At 44.3% G+C, this 19,451-nt stretch overlaps 1 protein-coding gene across 8 annotated transcripts in view; it reads right to left on the bottom strand.

Annotated features, from left to right (window-relative positions):
• PLCH1 (phospholipase C eta 1) overlaps positions 1–19,451 on the bottom strand; it is a 277,526-nt gene that overhangs the window by 232,724 nt on the left and 25,351 nt on the right. For 4 of the 8 annotated variants that reach the window (XM_049867196.1, XM_049867201.1, XM_049867202.1 and 1 more), the window contains exon 1: positions 12,493–12,740. The exons of 2 other annotated variants lie outside the window; for them this stretch is intronic. The gene's annotated coding sequence lies outside the window, so the exon portion shown is untranslated. Of the gene's footprint in view, positions 1–5,594; positions 6,283–12,492; positions 12,741–19,451 lie in introns of those variants that run through there. 2 more of the 8 variants (XM_049867200.1, XM_049867199.1) reach the window with 2 other exon arrangements.

Genomic DNA, 19,451 nt, shown 5'->3' with positions numbered 1-19,451 from the left:
GAAAATTATAGACCTATATCCCTCACGAATGTAGATGCAAAAATCCTCAACAAAATTCTTGCTAATAGAATTCAACAACATATCAAAAAAATAATTCACCATGACCAAGTGGGATTCATACCAGGTATGCAGGGATGGTTCAACATTAGAAAAACAATTAATGTAATCCACCACATAAATAAAAGACAAGAATCACGTGATTTTATCAATTGATGCAGAAAAGGCATTTGACAAAGTTCAACACTCATTCATGATAAAAACTCTCAGCAAAATAGCAATAGAAGGAAAATTCCTCAACATAATAAAGGGCATTTATACAAAGCCAACAGCCAACATCACCCTAAATGTAGAGAGCCTGAAAACATTCCCACTGTGATCGGGAACCAGGCAAGGATGCCCTTTATCACCACTCTTATTCAACATTGTGCTGGAAGTCCTAGCCAGAGCAATTAGGCTAGATAAAGAAATAAAGGGCATCCAGATTGGCAAGGAAGAAGTAAAAGTATCTCTATTTGCAGATGCCATGATCTTATACACAGAAAACCCTAAGGAATCCTCCAGAAAACTACTGAAACTAATAGGAGAGTTCAGCAGAGTATCGGGAAATAAGATAAACATGTAAAAATCAGTTGGATTCCTCTACACAACAAAAAGAACATCGAAGAGGAAATCACCAAATCAATGCCATTTATAGTAGCCCCCAAGAAGATAAAATACTTAGGAATAAAACTTACCAGAGATGTAAAAGACTTATACAAAGAAAACTACAATACACTTCCGCAAGAAACCAAAAGAGACTTACATAAGTGGAAGAACAAACCTTGCTCGTGGATAGAAAGACTTAACATTATAAAAATGTCTATTCTACCAAAAGTGATCTATACACTTAATGCAATTCCGATCAAAATCCCAAGGACATTCTTTAATGAGATGGAGAAACAAATCACCAACTTTACCTGATTTTAGAACCTATCTATTATACTGCCACAGTAGTCAAAACAGCCTGGTACTGGTACAACAACAGACACATAGACCAATGGAACAGAATTGAGAATCCAGACATAAATCCATCCACATATGAGCAGTTGATATTTGACAAAGGCCCCAAAACAGTTATGTGAGGAAAAGACAGTCTTTTTAAAAAATGGTGCTGGCTTAACTGGATATCTGCAAAAAAAATGAAACAAGACCCATACCTCGCTCCATGCACAAAAACTAACTCAAAATGGATCAAAGACCTAAATATAAAATCTAAAACAACAAAGATCATGGAAGGAAAAATAGGGACAACATTAGAAGCCCTAATACATGGCATAAACAGTATATAAAACATTATAAAGAATGTAGAAGAAAAACTAGATAACTGGGAGCTCCTAAAAATCAAACACCTATGCTCATCCAAAGACTTCACCAAAAGAGTAAAAAGACTACCTACAGACTGGGAAAAAGTTTTTAGCTATGACATTTCTGGTCAGCACCTGATCTCTAAAATCTACACAATACTGCAAAAACTCAACTGCAAAAAGACAAATAACCCAATTAAAAAATGGGCAAAAGATATGAATAGACACTTCACTAAAGAAGACATTCAGATAGCTAACAGACATATGAGGAAATGTTCACGATCATTAGCCATTAGAGAAATGCAGATCAAAACTACAATGAGATTTCACCTCACTCCAACAAGGCTGGCATTAATCCAAAAAACACAAAATAATAAATGTTGGGGAGGCTGTGGAGAGATTGGAACACTTCTACACCGCTGGTGGGAATGTCAAATGGTACAACCACTTTGGAAATCGATTTGGCGCTTCCTTAAAAAGCTAGAAATAGAACTACCATACAATCCAGCAATCCCACTCCTTGGAATATATCCTAGAGAAATAAGAGCCTTTACACGAACAGATATATGCACACCCATGTTTACTGCAGCACTGTTGACAATAGCAAAAAGATGGAAGCAACCAAGGTGCCCATCAATGGGTGAGTGGATAAATAAATTATGGTATAGTCACACAATGAAATACTATGCATCGATAAACAACAGTGAGGAATCTGTGAAACATTTCATAACATGGAGGAACGTGGAAGGCATTATGCTGAGTGAAATTAGTCAGTTGCAAAAGGACAAATATTGTATAAGACCACTATTATAAGAACTTGAGAAATAGTTTGAACTGAGAAGAAAACATTCTTTTGTGGTTACGAGATGGGGGAGGGAGGTAGGGTGGGGGGGCATTCACTAATTAGATAGGAGATAAGAACTACTTTAGGAGAAGGGAAAGACAGCACACAATACAGGGGCGGTCAGCACAACTGGACTAAACCAAAAGCAAAGAAGTTTCCTGAATAAACTGAATGCTTCAAAGGCCAGCATAGCAGGGGCAGAGGTCTGGGGACCATGGTTTCAGGGGACGTCTAAGTCAATTGGCATGATAAAATCTATTAAGAAAACATTCTACATCCCACTTTGAAGAGTGGCGTCTGGGGCCTTCAATGCTAGCAAGCAGCCATCTAAGATGCATCCATTGGTCTCAACCCACCTGGATCAAAGGAGAATGAAGAACACCAAGGACGCAAGGCGATTATGAGCTCAAGAGACAGAAAGGGCCACATGAACCAGTGACTACATCATCTTGAGACCAGAAGAACTAGATGGTGCCTGGCTACAACCGATGACTACCCTGACAGGGAACACAACAGAGAACCCCTGAGGGAGCAGGAGAGCAGTGGGATGCAGACCCCAAATTCTCATAAAAAGATCAGACTTAATGGTCTGACTGAGACTAGAGGGACCCTGGTGGTCACGGCCCCCAGACCTTCTGTTGGCCCAGCACAGGAACCATTCCCGAAGCCAACTCTTCAGACATGGATTGGACTAGACAATGGGTTGGAGAGGGATGCTGGTGAGGAGTGAGCTTCTTGGATCAGGTGGATACTTGAGACTATGCTGGCATCTCCTGCCTGGAGTGGAGATGAGAGGGTGGAGCGGGTTAGAAGCTGGCAAAATGTACAGGAAAAGAGAGAGCTGTCTCATTAAAATTAGGGGGAGAGTAATTGGGAGTGTGTAGCAAGGCGTATATGGGTTTTTGTACGAGAGACTGACTTGACTTGTAAACTTTCACTTAAAGCACAATAAAAATTACTTAAAAAAAAAAAAACTTGCACAGCAAAGGGTGGATGTGTAGTTGATGGCAAACAAAGCATACCGCAGGGGTTCAGAAAAACTGAAGCAGTCAGGAAAGAGTTCCTGAAGGTGGGTGGGTAAAGCCAGATCTGGAAGAATCAGTCGTCGGCTTAAAGAGGGGAGAAAGAAAAAAAGGTAAAGGGGCAGGTACAAAATGATGTAAGTGTAGGGTTATTCACTGCACCGCTGCTTTGAAAAGATCACAAGCAGCCTGATCACCCATCAATAGACATCTGCGGAAGGTACAGTACATCCACGCAGTAGAAAAATATGAAGCCATGAAAAAAATAAAAGAGGAAGTTCCACAAACCGCTGTGGAAAGACAGACAAAACATAATGTTATGAGAAAAAAGCGAAATGCATAACCCTGGGGATAGTACACTACCATCTGATTTTTAAAAGAAGGAAGAAAGTACGTGTGTGTGTTTGCTTGTTTATACATAAAATGTCTTTGAAAAAATATAGAAGAAACTAATAACATTGTTGGTTTGTGAGAGAAAGAATTGGATGGCTGAGGGAAAGAATAGTGAGAATTTTCACTACAATGCCCTTTCATGCTTTCTAAATTTTTAACCTTGAGAATATCTGATCAGTTATTCTTTTCCAAAGAAGAAAAAGCAACATAGTAATAAGAGAAATCCTATGAGAAAATATACAGATAGATAGATCTATATCTATCTATGTTTATGTATGGAAGACCCGGTGGCGTAGTGGTTAAGTGCTATGGCTGCTAACCGAGAGGTCTGCAGTTCAAATCTGCCCGGTGCTCCTTGGGAACTCTACGGAGCAGTTCTGCTCTGTCCTGTAGGGCTGCTAGGAGTCGGAATCGACTCCACGGCAGTGGGTTTGGTTTTTTTGTTTTATATATACATAGCACTGGGTTTATATATACATATATATATATTTTAATTTCACCAGGTGAGAATGAGATGAGATGAGAAATTTTCAAGAATGTGCTGAGAATGGGTCCTGACGTGAGTTTCTGTTTTCAACTTAAACTTGGACCCTGAATAACAGGCTTCACATTTCTCTCTTTTGACAAATGAAAAGAAGTTGGTACACAGTCTGTGTTCTCGCTCTTCCAAGATGATGTTTTAATGATTTACCCAGTAAAAAGCAAAATACTTCCAAAACACAACCTATTGAGAAGAAAAGCTGTGGTTCAGAACAAACCATTTGTATGAAAGCTTTTTTCTTTTTGCATTTGAGAAAAGATTACTCTGACACTCCCATTCAGACACTGTTCAGGAAAATACAGGAATAATCACACTACAGTGAGCTCTCTACGGGAAAAGAATGGAGATGGGGCTCCCTAGCCTTCACTCCAGAGATAACACAGCCAGCATAAGACAGGATTCCTTCGGCATGAGTTGGGAGTCTGATTGCCACTGGTCCACTGAGACCAGCTACAGCCGACAGCCCATGCTTAGAGAACACTGTTTTTAAAAATTACTAAATATAAGCCCCCCAGACACCCTGCTAACTCAGAGCTGAAGCCACTCCTGAAGTCCATCTTTCAGCCAAAGATTAGACCAGCCTATAAAACCAACACTAACACACATGAGGAAGGTGCTTCTTAGTTCCATCAAGTATACCAGACCAAATGGGCAAGTCCTGTCCAAAGCCAAACTCAAGAAGAAGGTAGGGGACAGGAAAACTGAATGAATGGACAGGGGAACCCCGAGTAGAAAGGGAAAGGGGGGGAGTGCTGACACATTGTGGGGATTACAACCAATGTCACAAAACAATTTGTGCATAAATGTCAGAATAACAAACTAATTTGTGCTGTAACCCTTCACATAAAGCACGATGAAATAAAATTTTTAAAAATTACTATATACGAACTTTGGTGAGACCTAAGGACAACATAGTAAGGAACAGAACTGTGTTTCTTTTTCTTAAAAATGCTTCCCAGGCTCCTACCAGTTAGGTGCTAGGAGGCGGCTACCTATTTATTCCTTTATTATTGAAACCGAAGTTTTCTTTTTTCTACACTTTATTTTTTTTTTAAGTTAAAGTGTTCAAAATTCAAAAGGCACAAAAAGATATACCAGAACTAGTTTACCTCCAGCCTCTGTCCCTCAGTAACCAACACCATTAGTTTCTTGTGTATCCTTCCTGAGATATTCCATTATGTATACAAGCCAAGACACACTTTTTCTCAAACCTCCCAAATGGTTATAGGGAACAAGTAGCCTTTAAATTGAAATCGGAATCAAAGGATCTTTGCATAACCCTAACTCCTTATTATGAAGGCATTATTTTCTATAAAGAAGTCCCTTTTTTAAAAAAATTAATTTTCTTATAAATTTGTTTTTATATACCTTTTTAAATATGTCCCATATGACTCAAAGTTAAGAAAGAGGTGTTTGGCAAAAAGAAATAAATCCAGGAAACTAAAGCGTACACAGCAAATCAACTCACTCAACTTCTGTCCAGGATTCTGACCCCTGAAAAAAGGCATTTAGATCTTCGAGTTCCCTCCAGTAGTTTTGCAGAGGTTCCATTAGCAACCCATGGGGAAATATGGCAAGGTCCAGAGGCCCCTTTAATGGAAGAGGAGGGAGAGAAGAGGAAGTTGGAGGCTGAGTTCAAATGTCTGGTTCTTGTGGACTGGCAAGAGGAAGTGGAGGCAGAAGAAAGAGCAAGCAGAGCGCCTTGGACCAGTTAATCAGTAACTCGCAGGCTGCAGGGGCAGGTTCCTCTGCCTTCCAGCGGCGGTTCGGCAGGTAATGCCCGAGCACCTGAGTGGCTAGACAGGTCTGCAAAGCTCTTGTAAAACTCAGAATGGTAAATCCCAGAGAAAAGAGACTGCTTTAGGATAAGCCAGAGAAGACAACCGAAGAAGAGCGAAACCCAGAGAGCACTCCAGCATCCTGCTCAGTGTCTCAAGCAGAGGCTGAATTCCAAGGCAGATCTAGCAGCCAATTTTTCTGGAAACCCTCAGCCTTTCCTTCCCGGCTAGAGTCAGAGACCTGACTCCAAGAGAGAAGGTTTGATTTTCGAATGTGCTGTGCTTCTGAAGGAGCCCTGGTGGCGCAGTGGTTAAGAGCTCGGCTGCTAATCAAAAGGTTGGCAGTTGGAATTCGCCAGCCCCTCCTTGGAAACCCTATGGGGCAGTTCTACTCTGCCCTATAGGGTTGACTCAACTCGATGGCAGCAGATTTGGTTTTTGGGTTTGTGCTACTGAAAACACTAGCTCAAGCTCTTGCTGACTTAGGTTCGAGCTCCAAACGAGCCCCATACTGGCTGTGTAGGGGTGGACGTGACACGTCACCACCCTGAGCCTCGGTGCCTCCATGGGTGAACGAGCTCAAAACTACCGCAACTCTGAAACCAGCTCAGTACAGTCCAATTTCAATTTCCCAGCACCACCCAAGGCAGTTCTTAGAAGCACCGAAAACTCCCGCTTCTGGCATAACTTTAGACATTTTCAGCACCTGCCCAAGGTGATTCTGATGCCCGGTGTGAAAAGCATGACAGGAAGGCACCATCTGGTCCATTCCAGCAGTAGATCTCTCAATGCTATTTCAAGAAAAATCAGTCAGCAAAGTTTATGTAAGACGGAATTCGTATCCTAGTCTTGGGATTCAGTCGGCAACGTTTATGTAAGATGGACTTCGTATCCTAGTCTTGGGATGCCAGGAGACACACGTTAACATCGTCAGACCCATTGCAATTTCACAACAAGCCAGAAGGGGTAAGTAAGCGACTTTGATGTGGAAAAGCCTCTGCAGAACAGACCCTAAACACCACTCACTTCTAAACAAATAGCCACCACCGTTTATAAACAAACTCTTGAATGTTTTTTTTCTGGAGCCAGACTTGAATTTATAATCTCCTAAGCTCCGGATCCAGCACTTGTCTGTCAGTTCGTCATTCTGTGGTGGTTTGGATGCTGCTGTGATGCTGGAAGCTATACCACTGGTATTCCAAATACCAGCAGCCACCCATAACTGACAGGTTTCAGCAGAGTGTGCAGACTAAGACAGACGAGGAAGAAAGGTCTGAAGATCAACTTCCGAAAATTAGACAATGAAAACCCTAGAGATCCTAAAAGAATGAAAGCCTTTGCCACCAAGTCAATTCTGACTCGTAGTGACCCTTTAGGACAGAAGAGGACTGCCCCATAGGGTTTCCAGGGTTTTAATCTTTACAGAAGCAGACTGACTGCCACATCTTTATTCCACAGACTGGCGGGTGGGTTCAAACTGCTGACCTTTCAGTTAGCAGCCGAGAGCCTAACCATTGCGCCACCAGGGCTCCTCCATAGGAGAATACTGCCTGATATAGTGCCGGAACGAGCCCCTGGGTTGGAAGGCAGGACACAAAGGCCACAACAAGGGACTCAGACATGCCAACGATGATGAAGATGGTGCAGGAGCAGGCAGCATTTTGTCATGTTGTCCGTGGCGCTGCCATGAGTAGGAAGCCAACTGGATGCAGCTAACAACAGTCCCGCTGTAGGGAACAAGCTTCCCCACTCGCCAAGTAACAGACTGGAGACACTTCCACCTGCCTACACTTCGTATGAAATGGTGAATTTGAAAATAAAACCAACTCTGTATTTTTCATGAATTTTATATTGCTTTTCTGAGTGGCTACACGACATATAATAGAGAGAGTAGAGGAAGCTAGACCTGGGCTCAAATTCTAACTTTGGTCCATACCCACTGAGAACTTGGGCTAAGACACTAAGTCCTCTGAGCTTCGTCAGTAACATAGGGTAATAAATCCTGCCGCTTGGAATTACTGTGAATTATAAAGACAACATGCAATAACTGCCCGTCACATAACCCATTGCCACTGAGTCGATTCTGACTCATAGCGACCCTACAGGACAGAGTAGAACTGCCCCATAGGATTGCCAAGGAGCAGCTGGTAGATTCGAACAGCTGACCTTTCGGTTAGGAGCCGTAGCTCTTAACTACAGCACCACCAGGGCTCCGTACCAGTCTTATGTTCACTTCCCTTGTTTAAAATGCTCACTGGACAATAAATAACCAGAAAAACTCTTTGCTCTTGATTTAAGTCCTAATCATGCCAATACTTCTTAGGACAAGATAGATACTAATTGACAAAGGGCCCTCTCGCGCTTACGCATCCATGAGTACATGTTCTCATGACATACACATGCTTATAAACAAATATGGAAACCCTGGTGGCATACGGCTGTTAACCAAAAGGTCGGCAGTTCAAATCCACCAGGCGCTCCTTGGAAGCTCTATGGGGCAGTTCTACTCTGTCCTGTAGGGTCGCTGTGAGTCGGAATCCGCTCAACCACAATGGGTTTGTTTTGTTTTTGTATAAATAGATCTACAGCCAGAAGCGTCCCCCTATCAAGTCCACTCAATGATATTAGGTTAAATCGTATGAAATTGCTGATTTTGACCATTTTTGACCTACAAATCTAGCAACTTCACCTGGTTGCAAACAGCGAATCTACAATCAGGATTTCATACTGCCATTTCTATCTACCCACCCTCCCTAGGCTTCCTGGAGGCAGCAGGGTCGTTAGAAATCAGCAACTCTGCATTTTCATTCCCGTTCTGCCATTTCTCAGCCGTGTGACTTTAAGAAAATCATTTCGCAACCTTGGGCCCTGGTTTCCTGATTTATATCCTACACATGGCAGATCCATCCTTCTCTGCTCTGTAAACTTTATGATTGTAATAAGGCACACACACTTGGTTTATAACCCAAAATGCAGAGGTGGTGAGAACGTTTTTCACTTTGCTGTAAAAGTTCTCTTGATGGTCCCTTCTGCATCCATCCTGCCTCTACCACTTTGAAGCACAGGAGAAAGACCTTGAAGATAATAACACAAAGCTGTGTAAACTTCTTCACGGGCCTCTTAAAATGCACTTCTGATTCGCCACACCCTGACCACAGCAGTACTGGATTTCTCCTTAAACAAAAATGGTCACGGGTGTCAAAGAGATGTGAGTGAGTGTCTACTGAACTGTGTCTAAATGATTCTCCTTATGACCAAAGCCAGCCTGGACTTTTTTAGTGGGAAGACAGAACATGCTTCCAGGCCGGGGAGCCATTGTTCAAAGTAATGAGTTCTTCACCAGTTGGTCCGCAGTTCACATCTGAGTCTGATTTTCTTAGACAAAGAGCAACAGCTCTTTGCTCTTCAGCAAGCTTCTCTGAGCTTCTCGCTGTTATTAGACTCATGAAGCAGTTAAGGAAAGAAGCCCACAGTCTCTCTAACCTCCCACATCCTGGGGATAAGAGGAACTGTCTGCCAACCTTGGTCAATATTATGCCAGTGGTTTGCCATGGTTGTAATGCATTTCAGTGGAGTCTAAACTCTTCTGGAACTCTATTGCACACCTGGAAATGACGCCATCCACCCAGCTCAAACGGTAGAATGTTCAAATGCCTTACTGCATTCCTTTTATCTTAATTTTACATTCTCCCTCCCCCTGCCCCCCCTTTTTTTTTTTTTTTTGCTCAGAGAAGTAATAGTCACAATCCTTGAGGCACGCACACTAACGCTGTTCTTGGAAGGGGCCTGCAGGAGGTTATGTCACGAAACACGGAGCCAGAACAAAGGACTACTGAATTGCTTACCTTATCTGCATGTTGGAAACTTGAGAATTGCAGAATTTCTAGACTTCTCCCAAACTCGGCCCTGTGTTTGCCAAGACTGCAAGTTTGAGTCTGTACTATAAAACCATAAGCAGGGAGGGACAGACAACACTTCTCACCTGATATAAAGTTTTTTCTTCTCTAAGTTGCTGGAAAACAATATTCGATTTTTTTTTTCTTAACAAGGTCTAAGCGTTGGCTAAAGCATTGGTCTTAGACATTCAGGTTTCTGAATCTAGAAGCGTGGTTGCTCTGCACGAAATCAGCTATTCTTAAGAGTACCAGAGGTAGTATCTTTTTTGACCCTGGGAGTCTGAAATAGCATTAGAGTGATTCCAGAATTCACGATTCTTAGTTCATTGAGGGCAAGAATCTGCGCTTATTCGCAGTGCCTTACGTGTTATCAGTTCTTCATAGATATTTGCTGACCAAATGAACAGATGAAGAAGAGACTATTTCATCAAGAGTTTTCATAGTGTATTACATTACGGCACCCTAACATAAAGCACCTTTATCATGTTCTATTTGCATAATTCTGCCCCAATAAATATTTAAAGACTGATTTCAAATATAAGTGTAATGATGTTGATGGTGTGGGAAAATGTATCAAACAGCAGCAACGACTTTAACAGCTTTTATTAGGAGTCCGGGGCAGCTGTAAATCCTGGTTCTGCCCATCAACCTTCTCTTCCTTTGTCTTGTTCCCATTGCCTCTCCCGGCATTCCCAATCTCATTATCCCATGATCTGCTAAAGCTGCAGTTTGTCTCCTGGAACCAGTAGAAAACATGTCACTGAGAATTAGGGAATTGGAACTAGCTGCAAGCCACCAAAGAGGGTCACAAAATATCTGAACCAGAAAATTAAGTTTGCCTGATTTTTTCTTTTTTTTTAATTATGAGAAACGAGGGAAAGAAATTCAATTGGACATTTAAACATGAGCTAGGCGGGTTGCATGATGTCTAGGCATTGACATTGAAACAATGGAAGAAATAACTTTAACAGCATGTCATCTGCTAATCACTTGAAAATATGACTATGTTGATTTCATTTAAAACTTATAACACGAATAAACATTTGCCACTTTTTCGAGTAAACTGTTTAAAAGTAGGATATAACAAGACTGAACCTATTACTTCACGCACGCTATTTTATGCCACATTTTACTTCAGGGAGAGTAATTCCACTTTAAATTCTTATTAGCAGTTATATTAATTCTAACCAGTTATTTATTTGTTAGCCACTAGGTATCAATCATGCTGGCAAATACCGATGTAGCCTAAGGACAACGAGCAGGAAGATGCTACAGATCCTTCTACATACCCCTGAAGAAGTGTACCCTTACCAAATGCTAGCCTGTGTGCAAACAAATGGGATTTAAAAGGGGGGAGGGGGAGGTCAAGAGTCACTATTTTGAGAAAATAAAAATGATCCCCTTAACAGAAGGCTTGAGAAAACGGACTGGTTTGTGCTGACGCTTCTTGAAATGTTTCCTGCAGAAGACCAACCCCAGAAGTGATCAAAACGCAGGGGCAACTGAAAAAACAATCACTCCTTCTGGGAAAGGCTTTGTTTTTTTTTAATTGATTTTACCCGGGGCCACCGTGGCTGGCTTTGGAGAGCACTAGCTGTCATAGGTGTCCCCTAAGGAGGACACAGGTGCTGCGGGATCGGATACCTGGACAGACCTGGCTCTACACCTGGAGAAAGGAGGCAAGGTCTGTCCCCAGCGCTCTTCAACAATCACCTGACTGAATTTTTAAAAACTGCCACCAGGAAGTAAATGTTTTTATGTGCCTACACTTCCCTGGGGGGAGGGGGAGTAAGAGAATGTCCCTTACTGCTCCAGTTAGCAATTTTTCACCATCTTCTTCCGTCTGGGACCAAAATGGTACATGAGGGGTACAGGGGAAAAGGGGAGTTTTTTTTCTTTCTCAATTTTAGGTTATACGGTTTTAAGGCTAAACACCTAATGTCAAAACAAGACATAAACAGACAGCAGGTTATACACAACAAAGACCAAGTTGGGGGCCTCCCCGCAGCGCGCCGCGGGGGACTGGGCTTCGGGGCGCGGGGACTGGGCTTCGGGGCGCGGGGCGGCGTCTCGGCCGCGGCGCCGTCGCCATGGCAACCCCGCGCAGGCACAGAGCGCGCCACTGCCCGGCCTGGGTGTGCACCGCTGGGTGCGCCTCGTTATCCCGGGAAAGAGCAATGGAGCGAATCCTCCTGGAGCTGTGCACACCCGGGCCTCTCCCCCGCAGGGTCCTGAGGAGGGTCACCGCGCGCAGGAAGGGCCGCCGGACTCCACTTGCAGGGAAAAGAGACCTGCGCTCCCGGCCGCGTCCAGCTGTGAGAGGGGTCCCGGGACCCCGCGTCCTGCAACTTCGTCTAACCCCCTACCGAGCGACGCCCCAGCCGCCAGCACAGCCGATCCCAGCATTAAATCCCGGCGCGGGCACACTCACGCACATCCCTCTGAATTAGGGGACCCCAAGTGGCCCAGTTCCCCTCGCGGGGTTTGGGGGGTTTCTGGGAGGTCCCCCCTACATGCATCGACACTCAGAGCCCCGAGTGGAGCTTGCCGGCCCGGGACTGCCGAGAGGGGCTCTCGGGCCACCTGCCCACTAGCTCACCTGGCCACCCGGTGTGCCCCCCTGCACAACCCCGCCTTTCCCGCCCCCACCCGCCGCGCCCCCAGAAAGCACTGACCTCCTCGGCTTTGGTGTCCGGCACAGGAGGACCCCTCGGAGCCTTGGGCACAGGAGCAGCCTCCAAAGTGCTGGAGCCCCAGCTGTAACCCCAACTCTAAAAGCCAGTCGAGGGACAGAAAAGCCCCCCAAAAGACACGTCTCCCCGCCGGCCAGAAGAAACCAACCCTAAAACGGGCTGGGAAGCGCGGTGTGCGGCCGCGACAACCTGCTTTCTCATTCAAATCCTCAGGCTGGCCCCGGAGCCGCCTCCCCTGCCCCGCAGCTCCCGGGGAAATCAGGAACTGGAGCTGGAGACAGCGGACTGGAGCGCCCGCCGCCTCCACGGGCCCTGCGGGCTGGGTGCTGGCCTGGGGGCGGGGTCTGGGTCCCTGGTCCACCCCACCCCACCCCACCCCACCCCACCCCTCGGGGCTCCGGGCGGGCAAGGGCCAGGAGCACTGGGAGTGAAGCCCTGTTTCCCTTCCTGCAAGTCTCAAAAGGCTCCCAAACTCGGGGTCACCCCCCTTGATACTCAGTTTGGACTCAGGGTTGCGAGAACCTCGGTGGTAGGACGGTAAAGGGGTTTGGCGGAAGAAAGTCGGAGGAGAAGGGCTCAGGGAATGAGAACTGCGTGCGGCTTGCACCAAGGTAAAAAGTAGTAGAACCGCATCTAAAAGGAAATTCCGAGCCGCCCCTGTGCATCCCCCCTCCTGTTTTTTGGCCATTCTAAGAAGAAAAGTAGTTATAATGCCGTTATAAGGTAATACTTCCCAAGGAAATCTGCCTTGAGGAAAGCGCAGCTGAGACTGAGGAAGACGAGGTGCAGGTTGCACTCTGCTTTTATTTCCCCCACAGGCTCTCTTTTTTCCAAATGCCACTCCTAAGTACTAAGAAGCCGATTATTCAATCAGATTAATTTAGTTGCCTGCTGATTCAAACAGCCAGCTTGCAGAAAGAGCGTGGTGGTGGCGGAGGAAAACCTGCACCCAGAAGCTCAAACGCTGATGAAAGGACGAACTCTCCGGAGCGCACTGAGGTGGTGGGTGACCGGCTGGGGATGGAGCCAGAGCGCTGACAACCACTGGCCAAGGCGGCGGCGGTGTGATCCGGCGCCGGTGTTCCAGGATTTGCGTTTATCAGCTTTCCCTCAACCTGCCCTATTGTTAGTTCAAAGCCTGGCTGGGAGGGACTCTCCCAGACGCTGCTTCTCGCTCACCTTCAGTTTAAAATTCTCCTCCAATAAGAAGGCACTGGAAAAGCCGGCAGCCTGGGGTTGGCAGGGATTTTCTAGGCTTAGCGACAACATAAGCCAAAGTCATTGCTTTTTCCTGCATGAATTTGCATGAGAAGTTACTTACAGATAAGTGCCTGAGCCTGAAAAGAGGGCCTCGGCTGCGCGTCCACTTTGACAGACAGTTAGTACGGGGGGCGGTAGCACCGTGACCTCTCAGCGCAAGATCTAGGGTTTCACCTTTTCATCCCACTTAGCCGATACCATAGAAACAACCCATTTGTACTATTCAGTTCAACAGAGGCAATTACAATGTCCCAGCAAAGCACCATGGGCAAGAAGAAACTCTATCCTGAAAGCAATCCCAGCCTCTCAGAAAAAAAGAAGTCAACAGAATACACGCTTAGGTTCTAGGACGAAATCAGTCTGGGGGAAAAAAATATATAAGGTGCTTTAGCTCCATACGAAGAAACCTCCCTAAATTTCCTTTTTTTGTGCGTGCCTACACACAGATGCCCAATTTACAAGAAATTAAACAGATAACTCTTCTGGCCCCAAACTGCTTTTTGCTTTGTAGACACGCACTTTTTGAAAGTTTGTTTGTTGTAATCTCTATGGTAAAAGGGAGGCCAAAAAATTGATAACCCCTCCCTCAACCCAGGTGTTATCTCCCCGCACAACCTCCTGTTTGTCTTTCTCCTGCCTGAAAAAACGCAGACACACGCGTTGAAATAGGCTCAGACAGAAAGTTCACAAGAACACTGGCTTACTATGCATTTTTTAAATTTTTTAACCTATTTTCATAATTTTGTGAACTCTACCAAAAACACAGCACACACACATATAATACCCTTGCTATCTCCTTTCTTAAATAAAGCTTTACAGATATGGCTAAAAGCCCATTTCCTGGCTCTTGCCCCTTCCTCCCCAAAGCTAACTGTTCTAAAGTTGGTGAGTAGCATCTTCCAAAATGTTTAGGATGAGTGTCTATATCCTTAGTGTTTTAATGTAGCTTTTCCTTCCAAGTCTTCTTTTAAACATTAATCAGAGAAAAACCATGAACTAAAAACAGGAAAATATTGCTGTTTCCAAACATTGCTAAGTTTTTGGAAGCAGGACGGAACTCTTTTCCTGACTTGTGGCAATCAGACAGAATAATAACAAAAGGATTAGACAGTGGTCGTAAACAGCCTCTCCAGGTTACACAAACCCCTTCCATGGTTACTGAAGAGTCAATAGAAAAACAAAACAATAATGCCCCCTTCTATCCACTGGCTCCAGGGGCACTGGAGGAAAAGGACTTAGGTTAACGCTTCTTTGGGCAGGTAAAACAAATGCCCTAAACGGTAGTCAAGTATCTTCTCCAGCTGGGCTCTTGGTCACATAAACTATAATCTTCTCGGAAAGATTATAACCACTTGGTAAGTATAAGGGACTCATGCTGGGAGCTTAATTCAAGGTTGAAATGAGCCCTGCTGAAAAGTCTGGGGTGGAATCCTCCAGCTTCCTCAGGCACAGGGACCTCCATCTGCACAGCGAGCTACAGAAAGCCTTTTACGGTGGCCCAGTAAAGGAGCTGTGAAAGCACTGATTTTTCTTAATGCCATTGACTGGTGAAAGACACCCCTCCCAGCCCCCACGCTCTTCACTTCCTGAGTGAGGATACTCATTAATTGTGCTGGCACACCACAGCCTGGCCTCCCGTCTAAACAGCTGCCAGGTTTCTCCGTATCACCTCTGCCTTGCTGCAGATGTGCTCTGACACCAGATCACAGAAGATCCTGTAAGAGGGGCCTCGTACAGGGCAGGGTGATGGATGGGCCTGGTGGTGGGCCTGCGGTGCTGCGTGTTGGAGGGGAGGGGATGCTTAGAAAACTGCACTAGGAACCTGTGTGTTGTAGGTAGATTTTTCTAGATGTGCAAAAAATGGTGCTTCCAGGTGCAAAAAATAGCCGTTTTTTAAGATGCTCAGATCTCCTAAGATTAGACTGGACTATAAGACATTAAATGATACTTGTGAAGAGTGTGCTTCTTAGCTCAAGTAGACACACGAGACTAAATGGGCAGCTCCTGTCCGGAGGTGAGATGAGAATGCAGAAAGGGCCAGGAGTTTGTTGAATGGACACAAGAAATACAGGGTGGAGAGGAGTGTGCTGTCACATTACAGGGAGAACAAATAGGGTTACCTAACAATGTGTATATAAATTTTTGTATGAGAAACTAACAAACTCGACTTTCACTTAATTTTTTTTTTTTTAACAATGTGTATATAAATTTTTGTATGAGAAACTAACAAACTCGACTTTCACTTAAAGCACAATAAAAAAAAATTGAAAGAAAAAAAAAAAAGATGCTCAGATTTTAACCAGCAATAATCCTTAAGTTACATCCATGGTCAAGGGTGTGAAGGAGATGAATATTATCCCTATTTTAATCAGTGCACTAAGGGGTCAAGAGAATCATGACCAAAGAGTGTATCAAGGAGGAGTACTTGTCATGTACCGGCCACTGCTGTAGATGGTAAGGCTTACCTGGAATACAGGTCGCACTACTCTAAGTGGACAGCAGGCTCCTGTCTTTATAGCGCAGTTCCCTATACTGACCAAGACTGCTTCCCATATGATAACAAAATCCCAATTCCAGGTTGAGGAAAGAAGCAACTGTATCGACTCCCACCTTAAGATGGGGAAAGGATGAGGGTTTCAGGAATGGCTGGACCCAGCACCTCTGAAAGTCATTTCTCTCACACTCACTCACTTTTGTTCCTACTCTTTTCTCTCTCCTTTTGTCAGTGTTTTGATCTTATACTCCACTGCATAGGAGCTTCTTCTATAGGCTGATGGGCTGGTGGGGGTAGGCACAGAATAAGCAGGGACAGCTCCCAGCTTCCATCAGCTCAGCTAGGGATCCCAGGGGAAAGAGAGGGCTTCTGGCTGCTGCTGTTGTTGTTAGGTGCCATTGAGTCAGTTCCAACTCATAGAGACCCCATGTACAATGGAAGGAAACACTGCCCAGTCCTGTGTTGTCCTTGCTTTTACCATCTATAAATAAGATTGTAGGAAAGGACTCTTAACTGACCTGGCTCAGGCCATGTGTCCACCCATGGGTCAGTTATTGTGGTCAGGACCAGCAGAGTAGGTGAGGCCAGACCCTGATCATACAGCCACCTCGATGGCCATGGAAGTGGGGTACTGTGAGCAGCAGCCCCACCCGGCAGCTGTACTTAGAGTAGGTGAGTATCTGCTCCCCATAGAAAGGGGGCTGCTCTTAACACATGAAGGTAGGAAGGGATTCTGGCAGGCAAAAAAGCAGGTGTCCCCTACAGTGCCCCCTACTGACTCAGTCACCAAGCAAAGACATGAACACCTTTATACACATTCACATGTGTATGGCAGAGACTAAAAAATGAGGTCAGAAGAGAAAGTTTCTGAGTCCATCAGGAAGGACTTGTTGTTAGGTGCCGTCGAGTCAGTTCTGACTCATAGTGACCCCATGTACAACAGAATGAAACACTGCCCAATTCTCATCATCACTGTGATGTTTGAGCCCAGTGTTGTAGCCACTGTGTCAATCCATCTGAGGGTCTTCCTCTTTTTCACTGACCCTCGACTTTACCAAGCATGATGACCTTCTCTAGGGACTGGTCCCTCCTGATAACATGTCCAAAGTACATGAGACAAAGTCTCGCCATCCTTGCTTCTAAAGAGCGTCCTGGCTGTACTTCGTCCAAGACAGATTTGTTTGTTCTTTTGGCAGTCCGTGGTATATAAATATCAGGAAGTACTAAGGGTGGACAAGTGGAAGTGCCACCAAGGGTTCCTTCACCAGCTGGGCAGGCATGTCCCCCCAGATGTGGCCAGCTGTCACACTGAGGTGGAGACGGGGAGAAAGGAACATTGCTGATCTCAAGAAGAGTTGCTGTGTTTTACGTTTTGTGATTTTTACTTTTTATCATGGAAATTTTCATGCATACACAAAAGTAGAATAGTATTACAAAGCCCTGCATATTAGCCACCCAGTTTCAACAATTATTAATATTTTGGCAATTTCCTTTCATCTACCCAGGAAGGTGTGTGTATGTGTGTGTGGGGGTGGGGGTTGACTAAAATACTTAAATTCACAAATTAACACATTTTGCAGTACTATGATCTTGGTTGAGAAAATAAATGCACGTAAGCAAAAGAATTACATTCAATGAGACCAACGCATTCAATGAGAACTCCGCGAAATGTCTGGCACAAAGTGAGCGCTGAAAAATGTCAATTGTTTTTTTACTGATATTTTTTGGCAACCTATTTAACGCTTTTAAATGCTAACAAAGTCCACATGTATTGGGTGTACAGAGGAAGACAGTCTGTTAATAATAACTAAGATTCTTTAGTCCTTAGCAACAGGCATAACAACAGTCCTGGTGACTTTTTTAAATGATCCATTTTTAAATAGGCTACACATATATTTTTTTCTGTAACAAGCCTCTATAATTGGTCTTCCCTTTTGTAGAAGATGTCAAAAAATATTACAAACGAATGTACTCTTCACCTTATGAGTAAGACGTAGGCTACAGAATTTGTCAAGCTCAGGAATAAATCTGGAGTAACTATCAGAGTTCTAAACTCTAGGCTGCCTACTTCAATACCTTGGCAAACACTTCCTTCTGTGAATGCTGGATGGAGGCAGGTTGCAGAGGCCTGCCTGCCTAGCTTACCTTCTTCACCTGAGACTTTTCTGATACCCTAGTTACACTTCTCCTGAATTTTTCAACTAGGATGTTTCCAATAGGGAGCATATACTTTTTAAAAAGCAGAAAGCATGCTGATTAAAATGAACTTTTCCCATTTTCTGTTTTTCTTCTAAATTGTTTCACTGTTTCTTCTCCCGCTGTGTGTGCAGGGAGGGGGAGAGGTGGTCAGGGGTATGAAGTATTTTGGAGGAAACAACAGTATCCCCCAAGGGACAGAGCCTTTTTCCTTTCTCCTAAGAGCTTCACAGCTCAGGGCTGTCTTTTGTTCCCAGAAAGACCTCCCACAGAGCCAATAGCTGCTACTTGCAAGAAGATCAGAGCCTGCTGGCCCTGGACAGGCCTTTAATTGAAGTGCTTTCTTCAACCTCGGAAATTATATTGAAATTTCAAGACTACGCATTTCCATGATGGAATATGCTAGGTTCCCCCTCCAACACCACCGCTAAACATTCCTGCAGAATTCCACAACATATTAGAAGAAAAACTCGTTTTTATAATACGTCCAATTATGGGCCAGTCATCTAAGGAAGCAGCCATTTTTAGAGACATGGAGCAAAATTTCAGTTAGCCTTGAGCAAGCTGTGATGTGGAGAGAAAATGAGGAAAGAAACCGGTGAAAGAGCAAGGAAGTAAATTCTAATTCCTTGAAATGTTGAGGGGGGCAATTTACATCACAAGGAAAACTCTTCTGTTTCCCTACTATTTGGTGCTCCAATGGGGGGGTGAGGGGATGCACTCTTTTTACTAGCACCAGTCTTATTTTTATATTAACCAGAAAACAAATGGTTATGTTTTTCCACATAATAAATGGAAGAACTGCATTTTAAAAACTATTAGGTTTTATTTCATTTATTTACATACTTACACTAAATCTGTATTTAGGGGACTTGATTTTTTCAAAAGAAGTGTCATTTTTAAACTTGACAAGTTTAAGAATGTTCTTTCAGGCCAAAAGGCATCTTAATCTCCATGGTGTAGGATAGTAGGATGTATGGGGCGACATTTG

Source organism: Elephas maximus, chromosome 23, assembly GCF_024166365.1.
Source record: "Elephas maximus indicus isolate mEleMax1 chromosome 23, mEleMax1 primary haplotype, whole genome shotgun sequence".
Classification (NCBI taxonomy): domain Eukaryota; kingdom Metazoa; phylum Chordata; class Mammalia; order Proboscidea; family Elephantidae; genus Elephas; species Elephas maximus.
This window is presented reverse-complemented; position numbering and strand designations above follow the sequence as displayed.